Source organism: Armigeres subalbatus, chromosome 2, assembly GCF_024139115.2.
Source record: "Armigeres subalbatus isolate Guangzhou_Male chromosome 2, GZ_Asu_2, whole genome shotgun sequence".
In the NCBI taxonomy this organism is placed as follows: Eukaryota; Metazoa; Arthropoda; class Insecta; order Diptera; family Culicidae; genus Armigeres; species Armigeres subalbatus.
In genome coordinates, this window is record NC_085140.1 from 320,139,395 (window position 1) to 320,153,063 (window position 13,669).

The following is a 13,669-nucleotide window of genomic DNA, read 5'->3' on the forward strand; positions in this document are numbered from 1 at the left end:
TAACATGTATCCTTGTTCCTTTACAGAAATGAAGCTTATGACAAATAAAATACTGCTGCTTGCTGTTCACTGGTTCAAGGTCGTTCAGTGGCTACCTTTGGCCAATCTCACCAACGGGATATAATAAGAACTGATGAAGGTATTTTCTTTTCTTCTCGACGTACTTCTAATAAAACTGACATTCTTTAATAATTTGCATTTTTCACAGGTTTATATCTATATATATGTCAACTTTGGAAGTAGTGCGCTGGATTCGCCCAAAGATATGCTAAACAACGCATCAATTAGTTTGACAGATAAAACTTCGGTTCGAAGGTCCAGAATTCTAATTTGGTGCTACGCCGACAATGTCTGTTCAAAAATAACTTCGATCCACCCATGCAAGGGAAAATATGTCAGGAGATAAATCAAATTCCCTTCTCTAGTAGCAACAGTTACGGCGTGTTTGGCGAGTATAGCGGGCTGCGTCACTTTTAGCGTTTATGCACCCGTAGCCAAGTAACAGCAATGCAAGTTAAAATGAGTTAAAATTAAGTTTTAACTGAATTAAAATTAATTTGAAAATAAAAAAAATGTAAAACAATTAATTGTATTGTATTTTTATTGTAATATTGGAGTATAATGTATTCTAAATCCTGTTGTATTTCTATTGTAAAACAATAGAAACAGTAATTGAAAACATTTAAAACACAATGATTTCTATTGTTTTGTCGCTCGAAATCATCCCATTGAAGAACCGTAAAATCAATTGTTTTGCTCCGAATTTTGTATGGAAAATTTTCGATTTTTTTATTGTAAAGATACATAACAACCCCCCTTTTTAATTGTAAAAGTCCCATTTACCATTCATTTTATCGTGGAAAACCATTATTTCTCATGTGATTTTATTGTCAAAATTACATTATATTCAATGGTAAAAATAATGTTTTAAATGGTGTTGTAACAATAAAATTAATGATATTTTAATGATATTTTTTATCCGGGTTTCTAGTGCTGAGTAGAACCAAGCTTTCTGAAAAATAAATCTAATATTTCCAACTGAATCAAATGATACGAGAAGGATGGATTTTTTTCATAAAGCAAATATGAGCGGGATTGTACAAAATTCACTTCCGAAAACCAACAATGGTTGATAGATATGTCTTTAAGAAATCCAACAACATATCTCAATGAAGCCAAAAATTCTTTTCAACCGGAGTTCCACATAAAGATTTTAATTCCATGAAGTCTAAAATATCTCGAAAGGAGAGCTATTTAAATTAAGGAATGGGATATAATCATATTCTTCAACGAAGTATCAAGCATTCGTTGGGACTAATCCAACTTAATGTTCTTGGACGAAGTTTCGACAACCGTTCTATAGGGTACGGGATCCGTGGAAAACGATTAGTTTTTCGAGGTGAATTTATTAGAAAACCACGCATTTCCTTACTATGCTTTATTGGTCAGCATGGAATGATAGATAGCTATTTGACTTGTGAAACATTCACTCGTTCTATATTCTTTGAGTGTTGTAATCGCTTGGCTTTAGAAATGATGGATTATGGACGGGGCCTCAGGTCTTTCAGAGTGTATCCTTTGTTTTTGCCAGCATATTGTTCGTTTTTAAACCGATAAGAATTAGTTTTTGGATTATGCAAACGGCTAACTCAAGCCGAGTCAAATACGAGACACTGAAGACGGCCTTACTGTTGAGGTCGAAATACGTATCTGTCAAAGGTACAATAAAGTATTGAAAATAAATGGAATAGTAAAAACTCGTCTTATGACAAGTAAACTCAAGTTGTTTATATTGAAGGCGAAAAACAAGACATTAAACTAGAAATTGCCGAAGTCATGAGTAGTTTCAAGGACTACAATATGTCTAATCTCTCCAGGAAATGCGGATATCGGAGGAATGAAGATTTTGATCCTTCGACAGCCAAATGTATTGAAAAGTTCGACAGTGCAAATTTTGAATTTAATGACGAGAAAGGTCGAATGTATGTGTAATGTAATTTAATTATTGAAAAATATCTTATTTGAAAGAAATATACGATGAAAAACGTTAAAACCAATGTTTTATTTATTCTCAAACAAAGAAAAAGGTACATGATTACGTATTAAAAAAAAAACCAGATCAATCCACCTAGCGTTGGTGGTGCCTTTCTCGCGCATTAAAAAAAATAATAAAAACACATAAGAGAGGTCAAAATAGCACTTTATGGGGATAGATTTTACTTTTTACATCAATTCATATGCATTTGCGGTCATTTGAATGCATTGCTGCAATCTTCGGAAAAAAAAAATTCGTTTTTGAAAAAAAAATTCCCAAGCCTTTACGTATCACGGCGTGTTCAGTAGAACAATATTATCACAAAAAAAATGAGCATGGCTAAAATTTCAACTGCGTGAAAATATAGCTTCTTATCTTTCATTTCCTGGGTATTTTAAAAAAATCTACCGGGGGGTCCCGAACAACTTTTTTTTTCCTTTCCAAATGGAACCTGCATTCTATTTAATCTAATACCAGCTGCCAGTCACGAGTCCCTCACGAGTTGACTCGTCATTTATTTTTTTAACTATTTTTCATGAATTAAATGCAAGGAATGAATATTCTTCATGTTCTTTTATTTTGAACCTAATTTAAAAGGCTCAAATATGGAAAAGCATGACGGAGCCAAAATTATTAAGTTCAACATTTGGCTAGCAAACATACTGCTTCGCAAGGGTTGAACCCACTAATATTTTTAACAGTGTTTGTTTAGTTTCAATTTTATACTTTTTGGATTTGAATGAAAATTAGCGAAATTCGTAGAAATTATTCCAGATAATTGAGAAATTTCAAATCGTTTGTTTGAGCTCAAAAAACGACAGGATTCCGACATTCAAGACATAACGAGTTCTGAAAACCTAATGATTTTTTATAACATTTCCAAGATAATATAAAACTATTTTAACCTACCGAGATAAGCATGCCAAGACCATGCTGCAGGTGGCTGAGTTGTATGTTTAGGTTGGACATTTCCTCGTCATTTCTATGTGGGATGGTTTTATAAAGATATTTTTGGTTTTGTAAGTAAGGAATACATTTTATTCTATGGAGTTTTTATAAATATAAATATATTACCGGGGCTTAATAATTAGTAAAGCTTTTCTAAATAACGCTTCTGATTATTGTTGAGCTAGATTTTTTCCACTAGATAGATGAATAAAAGTAAAGCTCATCGATTACTTCAAAGTCTGGTGGTTGTACCAAGAGTCATGAAAATAAGTGTCTTTTTAGAAGAAGATGCATTTGATGCATAGGGCAGGAGATTGATTTTCGTTTACTGGTTAACTTTTCTGAACTCTTAGGCAATTTAGAGTTTATTAGAGTCATCCCTTCAGCACGATTTTTGTGTCTAGAAATTCAAACTCTTCTCCAAAACTTCTAAAACTACCCTGGTTCTGATCGTCCAGGTTTTGTGTTTGCTTGACCAAATAATTGAACGTTATTGAAAGTGATTGCCAAAAGCAAAATAGCAATAATGCGACAACACAATGAAAAGTGGACTAATTTTCAAATTGGTAATGAATTTCGAGTGAAAATAATCGTTTCGAATGAGTATTTCTCCAAACTCACGCAGTGCAATATCATAGAAAGTTGCATGTTTGCCACAACATTTGTAGTAAAATGAATTTGCTTGTCTGGATGAATCACTCGTTCTCAACAACTATGCATCGCAGCGATATGATCTCTAGGACAAAATACAGTACATATTTTTAAGTTTTTTTATACCCATGTCACTTTTTGTTGAAATCAGAAGAGATTTTATTTTAAACTAAAAGCTAGATATTGACTTCCATTTTTGCCTTTATTGTGCACTTAGCATGACTCATTTTTGCGCTCATCTGTTTACCGTATATCAATTGAAATATGATTTCTATTTGAATGAGGCATTAAGGATTTCTATGAGCATGTTGGATAGTTTTTAGTTATAAATTGAAGTTACACAATCAAAAATACGACAGAAAAAAAGTGTAAAAAGTGAATTATGTGTATCTACATTACTTCTCCTTCTTCGTTTTGGCATTACATTGCCGCCTCACAGTTGAGTGTTCAGCACTTCCACAGTTATTAACTGCGAGGTTTCCTAGCCAAGTTACCATTTTTTTAACATCAAATTTACCACCATAGTTTCAATTTTGGTATATATTGGGAAAGAATTGGGTGTATATGTGCATAATATGACGTTGCAGAACATAATCTTCATCCAAGCCTTTCTTAGCTGTTTGCAGAGGAAAACATAAATTTATCGAGTCCGACTTCGTTATGCTCTTTGACGCTTGAGCTCCAACAAATTATTAATTTAGACTATAACTTGGTAATTTCGGTACCCCTGAGTTTATATACGATTATTGGAATAAAAAAATCCAGGAATCTCATTTTAAATGGGACGCGATAAATAATAATCGTTGGTCTTCCAACTACAAAGATCCGTTTCAGGGAGAAAAAAAAGTTGTTCGAGACCCCTCGGTAGATTTTTTTTCAAATAGTCACGAAATGAAAGCTTAAGAGCTATATTTTCACGTAGTGAAAGTTTTGGCGATGCTCATTTTTTTGTCATAAAGGTCCCCCATACACACGCCGTGGTATACTTTGTATACGAGAAAGGCAAAAATATGATGAATTACAATTCCACCATTTACATTAAGTTACGCATGATCTACATCTGCCATATCGGTTACTTAAGTGGCAACGCCTTCGCTAAATTCACAATTCGATACAGCCACCGAAGTCTCCATTGCATCAAGAAATGCAGATACAGATGTTCTGGTGGAACAGAATTTTTCATTGATCCTTCTGAATGAGCGGGTAACGATAATATTGCTGATGATCACATCGTCCAATTTCATGTGCATCCCATCGATCGCCATGCTCCTTACGTAGATCACAAGATGATTCAACCACAATCTGGGTTGATGCTGCACCAGGTTTGTAACGATTTGAGGGATCAATTAAATGTTGTTTGACAGAGGTGAAGATTTTTCTCGAACTTACTGATAGCGAGTACACGTATAGCAAAACATGGATTTCCTTATCCCTCCAGTTGTGCAGCAAATTGGGTGTTATCTTATCCAGCATAGTGTATTTCCTGTCTTGCTTCTCATAAAAAATCGCAAATTTGCTGAAATCGCTTTCCTCCGGTTCCTCCTTATCTGACCACATCGGAACGGTGCTTCAATCTTCTTGCTGGTGAAACACAACTTCGCGAAGCAAATGAGATTTGGCCAAAATCCAAACTTTGCGCATGAAGTCGTTAATGGACTTTGCTTGTACGTCCCAGAAGGTAATGTGAGCTCCTAAACAAATGCTAACAAGCGGCATCTGTATAACCACGATTCCAATGTAGGTTCTCGAATCTGCTCCTCCTCCAGGCCATCCTCAATAAGACTCAGGTTAGCGTCTTTATACAACATTTCGATGTATTCGAAAAGGAATTCTTCATTGAAATCGTCATCTATGAAGTTGTCCATTTCTTCCGTGTGCTATTTCATTGCGAGCTCCCTGCAAAAACACATTAAATTATATAATTGCCTATGGGCTAGCTTCAATCAAAACGTTATGCTTAAGAATATGCTCTATGTCTGCTGGGGAAACAGAATAAACTAATGAACACCTTTCAATTTTCTTCCCATATTTGTACTTTCAAGCAGAAAACAATAATAAACCTTCACGTTTTAGGTACGCTAAATCGTTAAAGACTGTCAAAGAAGTTCTATAAGGGCACTGCACGGAAAAATCTTCTTAATAAATTTGGCGTCTACTGGCCTTGTTGTTTTCTAATTTCTTTCTGTGCAGCAAGAAAGAGACAAAGCAGTCCGTACAGTGCCTTATATAAAAGGTGAGCGGTGTGCAAAATGACACGGCGGCGAAATCGTTTGAGGCCAACGAAATTAATATCAATGAAGTCTACACACTTATTTGTTTTTTACCGCGATCTCAGCGAAATAATCAACTTTTACCGAGATTCGCACAGCCGTACCCCAACAAACATGTTTCTTGTCGAGATTTCTGTCAAGATTGCTGGAAATCTTCAAATAATTTGCTGTGCACGGCTAGAAAAAAGTACCTAATTTTAGGTACTTTTTTTCTCTTGCATCTCCCTCCCTCTTCCCTTTGTTGTCATAAAATGAAGAGCAAAACCACTCAACAAGGGCATTAAAGTGTGGGAACCCAACGTTGAGTAATCTCATCTTTACAAAAGTTGAGTGAAATTTACCTATCTTTTGGTTAGTTTCTATTTAAAATTAAGTATATTTTGCGTGATATTAAGTGAATTTTACTTAATTCCCAGAAAAAATTACTTAATTTTGAGTTCCCACACTGAACCCCCGATTTGAGTGAAAAGTACCTAATAATAGGTAGTTTTTTTTTAACCCTGTGCGGATTACTTTTGACAGATATCGAATCATTTTACATCGATGTCTTACTAGAATTCCTGGGTAGCACCAGTCATTATCATGACCGGGTGATTTTCTAATTTTCGAACGATTTTCTAATTTTACCGGACACTACTAAACGCACTGCTATAACAGTAGTGCGACTGACAGGTGACCAAATTTGGTAGTGCGGTAAGAGCGCTGCTATTTGATAAACTGTCAACTGTATCAAATCGTACACAAAAACAAAGACCATAAAACTGTCAAACGTCACCAGTACGGAATACAGCAACCTGGGACGGGACTTGCAAAGAGGAAAAAATGTAACTTCATCTGCAACCAGCAAGCGCTGTCACGAATTGTCAGATGCAACCAGCACATTTTTGTGTAAAAGTATTGGTATCCTCAAAAGTATATTCCGAATGATTTTGTTTTACGAGTACTTTTCACTTTGAAAAGTATTCTAGTAAAGCCGGACAGCTTAATATTGAACTGTTATGAATACGTGTTTTATTTCCGATAGTAAAATCTTTATAAAAATAAGTATACAAATCCGTAAATCACAAACACTTTTATTGTGCTCAGAAGATTCTACCCGGGATTTAGGTGAAACATTCAAGGAAACAGTTGAGAATCGATGATCAACTGTGATGAAAAGAAGAACAAGTGTCAAAACAAGGAAAAAGAAGCCGTCTTTGCAGGTCTCGTCTCAGATATTGACCATCTTGACTTGGCGAGCGTGGGGCGTATTCGAGGATGGAGAGATGCGGCCTCGAACCGTGTATTGTGACGTCAAATTGTTGATTCAGTGTTATCTGTTTAGATGTAGACTAAATAAATGAAAATTACCATCTCGACATAATAAGAATGGTTTTGATCGATTTTAATATTGTTGATTCAAACCTTCTGTAGTTAGGTGAAACTAGGAAATTTTTGACATTTTTGTTCAGTTTCAAATTTTGCACAAAGTTTACAACATGAGGATCTGATATTTCATGCAGGTGAAGGACTTTTCAAAAGCTTTCTTTTGTACTGGTGAAGGGACCTTTGCAAGTGTCGTTTGCTCGAACAAAGTGACCGGCATTGGGAGGTGTCCGGCGCTAGGGGATCTCCCCCTATAGTGCTACGCAAAGAGTGAAGTAAAATCTACCTATTGAACTGTCAAACCGATCGCGACTAAATAAATGCGTGTTGATGAGGTGTAAGTACTGTTGTCGTCTAATGATTATTGTGGCAAATTAAAACAAAAGAAATAAAATGTGGTTGTACGTCGATTCCCCGAATTCAATTTACCCGAATGCAATTTTCCAGAATTTAACATTTTTCCGAATGTAACATTTCCCCGAATTCTTCTCCCGTCTTTCTGAGTGCGACATACGGCGATGGGTTAGCCATGCGAACAAAGACGTATAATCGCCGATCCGAAGGTTGCGAGTTCGATTCTCGGTTCGGCCTAGGATGCTTCAGCATTTTCGGCCCCTAGTGCACAGTGTATCCATTGTACTTGCTAAACAAGACATTCATGCAACTGGCAGGCACGGGAAAGCTTTCAATAACTGTGGAAATGATAATAGAACACTAAGTTGAAAAACAGATAGAATGTAGAGCCATTGAAGATGAAGACAATGCGCTGAAAGAAGGCAATGCTTCTTTAAATTAAAACATTTTGCCAGTAATGTATGTGTGTATAAGGCGAAGTGAGGAGATAATTCTTAGGGATCCTATAATGAGAGATATGCAAATACTTTTCCAGACGATTTAGCAACGCTGTTACTTTTGTTAGCAAACGCTTCCAGCACTTGCCGCAGCGCAAAATGTTGAAGCTTGTATATGACTTTGCATTTGATAACAATTTGGAATATGTTTGTCTGTCCACTAACAGTGTTTAAATGAGCATTATCACTAAAATAAAAGTGAAATACAAATAGGTGAAACACGATACATAAACTAGTTTACTTCTACTCGCGAAAGTCCTAAAACAAATAGTTTATTCGATGAAACTTTTCTTAAAATCTATCTCAATACCTCTCAACCTCGTCTCAATCTGCAACAATAACAGTGTTCATTTGGCTCACGTTTTGACAGTTCTCAATGCTCGATTGGCTTACAACGGCCGCTTTCGCATATCTCTCATTATAGGATCCCTAATAATTCTTAATTTAAATAAGGGGTGATTCAAACATGACGTCCACTACTTTCTTAGATTTTTAGATTTCCAAATTCGCCTGCATCAAAATTACGCCTGATTTATCGAATTTAGCATATCGTTCGTTGTAGCCCCAAACATCGAGCCTTGCCGTACGGAAGAAACTATTATCACTTCGATTCTACATCTAGTGGTCAAGAAGGGCGAGAAAAAAGGCCAAATGTTCATCCTTGTGAGGATTATTTTTGCGATTATTATTGTCGCGATGAAGCTCTATTAACGAGCTACTAGTTAACACCATTTCTGGAAAATGCCTCGTACGTCACTTTTTCAGATCACGGCAGTGATGACCACACACCGTTTCTGACAACCATTGAACCCGAGATGGCACCATGCCTGGCGGTTACTAGAACGGTTGATAGAACTTTCTGGCCTCATTTATGTACAGTCAAACCTCCATGAGTCGATGTTCTTTGATTCGATATCGACTCATAGAAGCAAATTATGCCACATTAAAAATAAATTCTGGGTTACTATGCTGGTCCCTTCAAAGAGCTTACCAAAGATTTGCTATTCATCATCTCAATATGTATTTTCATGAGTGGTCCCTTCAATATCGACTCATGGAGGTTTAACTGCATTTACTTTTCTTTCTTATCACCTTTGGAAACATAAATTGAAATTTTCTTTGGCGTTTTCTAGATTACTCATGAAGTGCTGAGAAGTTTGAGGTGTCGGAGGACTTATTTGTTTTGTACCGGAAATACCGCGTTTCCGAAACCATTTATGTGGTCATTGCATGATCAGTTTTACCCCACCAAAAAACTATGGCGTTTTCTAACTTACTCGTAAGATTCTGATTAGTTTGAGGTGTCAGAAGATCAATTTATTCCGTAGTTCTATGTTGGCGAGGCCTTTTATACCGGATATTCCGGGTTTCCTGAACCTGATCACTGATCAGTGGCCATCCGGATGCCAATTCATGTCTATTTGGCTATTGTTGTCAACCATTAATTACATATACTGAAACTCCTGTTATGACGCTAAACATTTCAACATACTGAACATTTGCCTAAAAAATGACTTATGCCACGCTTCAAAACTCCCCCTTTAAAAGAGGGAGGATAATCCTGAGAATTTTACCAGTCTACTTTTTTGAACAACTATTCCTCTTTGTAACAGTTGAAACTTGCCTTTAAGTTGGAAACTGGCCGAAAACAAGCTGTTTTGAGTTGTCAAGATTCGTCCCGACAGTTTGTGGGTTAAATCACGTACTCCGCACATTCGGGTGGCTTGTGAAGAATCACGATATGTTCGACAGAAATTATTTAACTTCACTGTCTCGGGACAGTGCAAACTCACTGTAAATTGATTTAAGAATTGGTAATGAAGAAGGAGACATCTCTGAGAAATGTTGAGAGATAAATTCCGTTTTAGAATCATGTTCTTAAAATTATTATGGAAAATATTATCTCAGTCATCGTGTTTATAAAATTGAAATTTTTTTATTCAATTTCGTTCATTCGAATATTTGTTCCTTCTACCTTTTATCCATTGGACCTCTTGTCTCCTCGACCTTTTGTTCTTCGATCTTTTCGTTCCATAGCCCACCCTAAAATGCTTCTATCCGTAACGCTGGGTAAACACCTTCACGTGGTGTGTTACAGACAGTTACAGTTGACAGTTACAGATAAATCCTAACCTAAAGAATGCCTTCCCCATTATCCAACTCCGTAGTACTTATAAGATTGTCGTTGAGTCGGAGGCCTTTTGTCAAGTGAGTACATCAACACTTCCTTGCCCTCCAAGTTTCGGTGCATATACCAGGAATAGTAGTCCACATGCATTTGTCATTTTTGTCTTTAATTTGAAATCAAGGACTGCACTCGCTTTGATTTCTGATAGCAATCTCGATAGAGATTTCAAAGGAAACAGTATCGCTGGTGTTCGATCTACGAAGTACATCGTAACTATTAGAACTTTTCATGTTTTCAAAAAGTATCAAAAATTCAGCCGGTCAGCCCAGAATCACAATTCTTATGATAAAATAATAAGCCTCCTGTCAATTTTCCAGCTAATTCGGATAAAATTTCGAGGAGGCTCAAGTCATTTTACTGTTTTTGGGCTATTTTCAATTTAAAAAAAAAAAACCTAACAAGAGATATGAACGCAGAAAACCATCGCCACCACGAATCTATGACATAAGGTCGAAAGACAAATGGTCGAAAGGACAAAAGGTCGAAAGACAAAAGGTCGAAAGGACAAAAGGTCGAAAAGACAAAACGTCGAAAGGGACAGCAGGTCGAAAGGACAAAAAGTCGAAAGGCACAGAAGGTCGAACGGGACAAAAGGTCGAAAGGAACAAAAGATCTAAAGGCACAAAAGGTCGAAAGGGACAAAAGGTCTAAAAGGACAAAAGGTCTATCAAAAATAAGTTAATAACAATTTGGGTGTATTCCAAAAGAATTTATAAAATGCATTTAACTTTAAGTAAAAAAAACGTACTCATCTAATCAATCAAAGTTGAAGAATGAGCAATTTCCTAAGAAGGAGTAATTACTATAAGACAATATTATGAATATCTAGATAGTTTTGAAATAGATAAAAAAAGATTGTTAATAACAAATGAATAAAGCTTGTATTTCGCGAGACAGAGTTGTCCTATACCACGCAGGCGCACGCATTGAAAATACACCGGCGTATAGTACACGCCGGTGTATTTGATCGAAGTGACATTTAGAAAACTCAAACATCCATCTATTAGTGGTACTTATTGAATGAATTTCATTTAATTGTTAAAAATTGTAAAAACAAAAGAGCAGAGTTTTTGCTAACTGTGTAGGGCAACTCTGGTGCGAGATTGATTCTCTCCGTTTCAGTTTCTTGTCAATTTCAAACTTATGTCCCTTTCGACCTTTTGTCCCGTTCGACGTTTTGTCCTTTCGACCTTTTGTTCTGTTCGACGTTTTGTCCTTTGGACCTTTTGTCCTGTTCGACGTTTTGTCCTTTCGACCTTTTGTCCCTTTCGACCTTTTGTCCTTTTCGACCTTTTGTCCCTAACCCCGCCACCACACCCTCTATGTGGAAGATTTTTGTGTGCTCTACAAGTCTTGTGAACAATGAGATTCGTTCCGTTCACGTATTGACCATGTTGAAGTAATTTTAAAGCTTTTAGGTTCATAAAAACACTGTTTCCCGTAAAAGTCGTTCTACACAATTTTTGAATTTATTACAAATCATTACTAATTTATTATATTATTATTCTTCTTTTTTCCATGGATATTTGAGTAATATAATTGCCAATGTGCGATTTACCTCTAAAATCTTAAAAATCAGAAGCTGACCATTTTCATGCGAGATTAGAGATGTTTGTGTGTCTTAAAAGTCAATAAATCCTCTCATGTTCCTGCAAAACTGTTTTCCCTTGGGCTTCAAATATTCCATTTAAATGTTCTATGTAATAATAGTTGTCAACCGTTTTTGTAACTAGAATAATTAACTTAGTGATATGTTATTATCATAGTCATGGGTAGGACAATTCACCAGCAAGAGTATTTAATAGATTATGTAGTGTTAATCATTGTACTTACATTCCTACATTCCTAACCCGTGATTCTGACGGAAACATCATTGTCGATGTCGAATCATGCGAAATCACATCAATTAGTCGCTAAGGTACCCCTAAGAAAGAATAAACTAATCAATTAATAAAGTGTATTTTACATGTGGGTTTCTATTCCTCCAGTTGTACAGCAAATTGGATGTTATCTTATCCAGCATAGGGTTCCTGTCTGCTTCTCATAAAAATCGCAAATTTGCGGAAATTGCATTCTCCGGTTCCTCTCTTATCTGACTACATCGGAACGGTGCTTCAATCTTCTTGCTGGTGAAACACAACTTCGGAAGTAAATGAGATTGCCAAAATCCAAACTTCTTATGAAGTCGTTAATGAACTTTGCTTGTGTCCCAGTAGGCAATGACCTAAGACGATTGTCACTTGAACTCCCGAAAAATGCCAACAAGCGGCATCTGTATAACTACGATTCAATGTAGGTTCTCGAATCTGCTCTCTTCCAGGCCATCCTCAATAAGATTCAGGTTAGGTCATCATCCAACATTTCGATGTTTTCGAAAAGGAATTCTTCACTGAAATCGTAATCTATGAAGCTGTCCATTTCTTCCGCATTTCATTGCGAGCTCCTGCAAAAACAATGCTTTGAAAGTATTGTACAATAAAAACGTATATACTGTAGTAGTAGTATTGGTGTCGTATTTATAAAAAACAAAGAATATTAGTAGGTGGTTCAAAAACGACCCAACACCACTCTCACTCGATTCCATCCCATGTCTGAGTGTCCTCCAAAACCGATTTGAACAAAACTGGTTGAGCGCAAGCCGTTCAAGTTGTATGAAAAAGGGAAATCAAACCTTTATTACACTGGCTACAGTGCCTCCCTTCAAACGCTGGTAAAAGAGAACATACTGAGTAAACATTCCTGAGACTTCACTGAACGAAAACCGCACGCAGAAAGACCATTGATTACGTAACGCAAAAATAGCATTGTATACCCCACTCACACGTCACACTTTTTGTATGAAGCATTTGCCCTTGCGCGATTGTGTAGATCAGACTAGAAGTATTCGCCCCGATAAATATCACAGACAAATTCTGGGTATTTTGTTGCAAGTTTCACTGATCCTTCTGAGAAGCGTAATGATCATGCTAAAGATTCGCAACCTCGCTTAAAATCGATCACCAACTATTGGAACTACCATTCTATATGGATTGTCTATGGAGTTGAAGCTTGAATATTTCATCCAGTCATATGGTCTCCCCTCGCCATCGCCCAATGAGGAGTGCCAGAATCAGAATAATGTTAAATTCAATCGCCATATCAACTGTCATACAAACCTGAAACATCAAACCAGCCCAAACCATCGGATAATACCCAAATTATAAATCATAATCGACTGAGCGTGGCGGAGCAAAATTAGTTTTATTTTTTTTATTGTCTTTATTAATGAGGTTTTCGGCCCTTGACCGGTTCACCTCATAGGCGGAGCAAAATTATTTTTCGAACCACCCTGTTTATTAGTTTGCTGCTGCCGGTGCGTTGT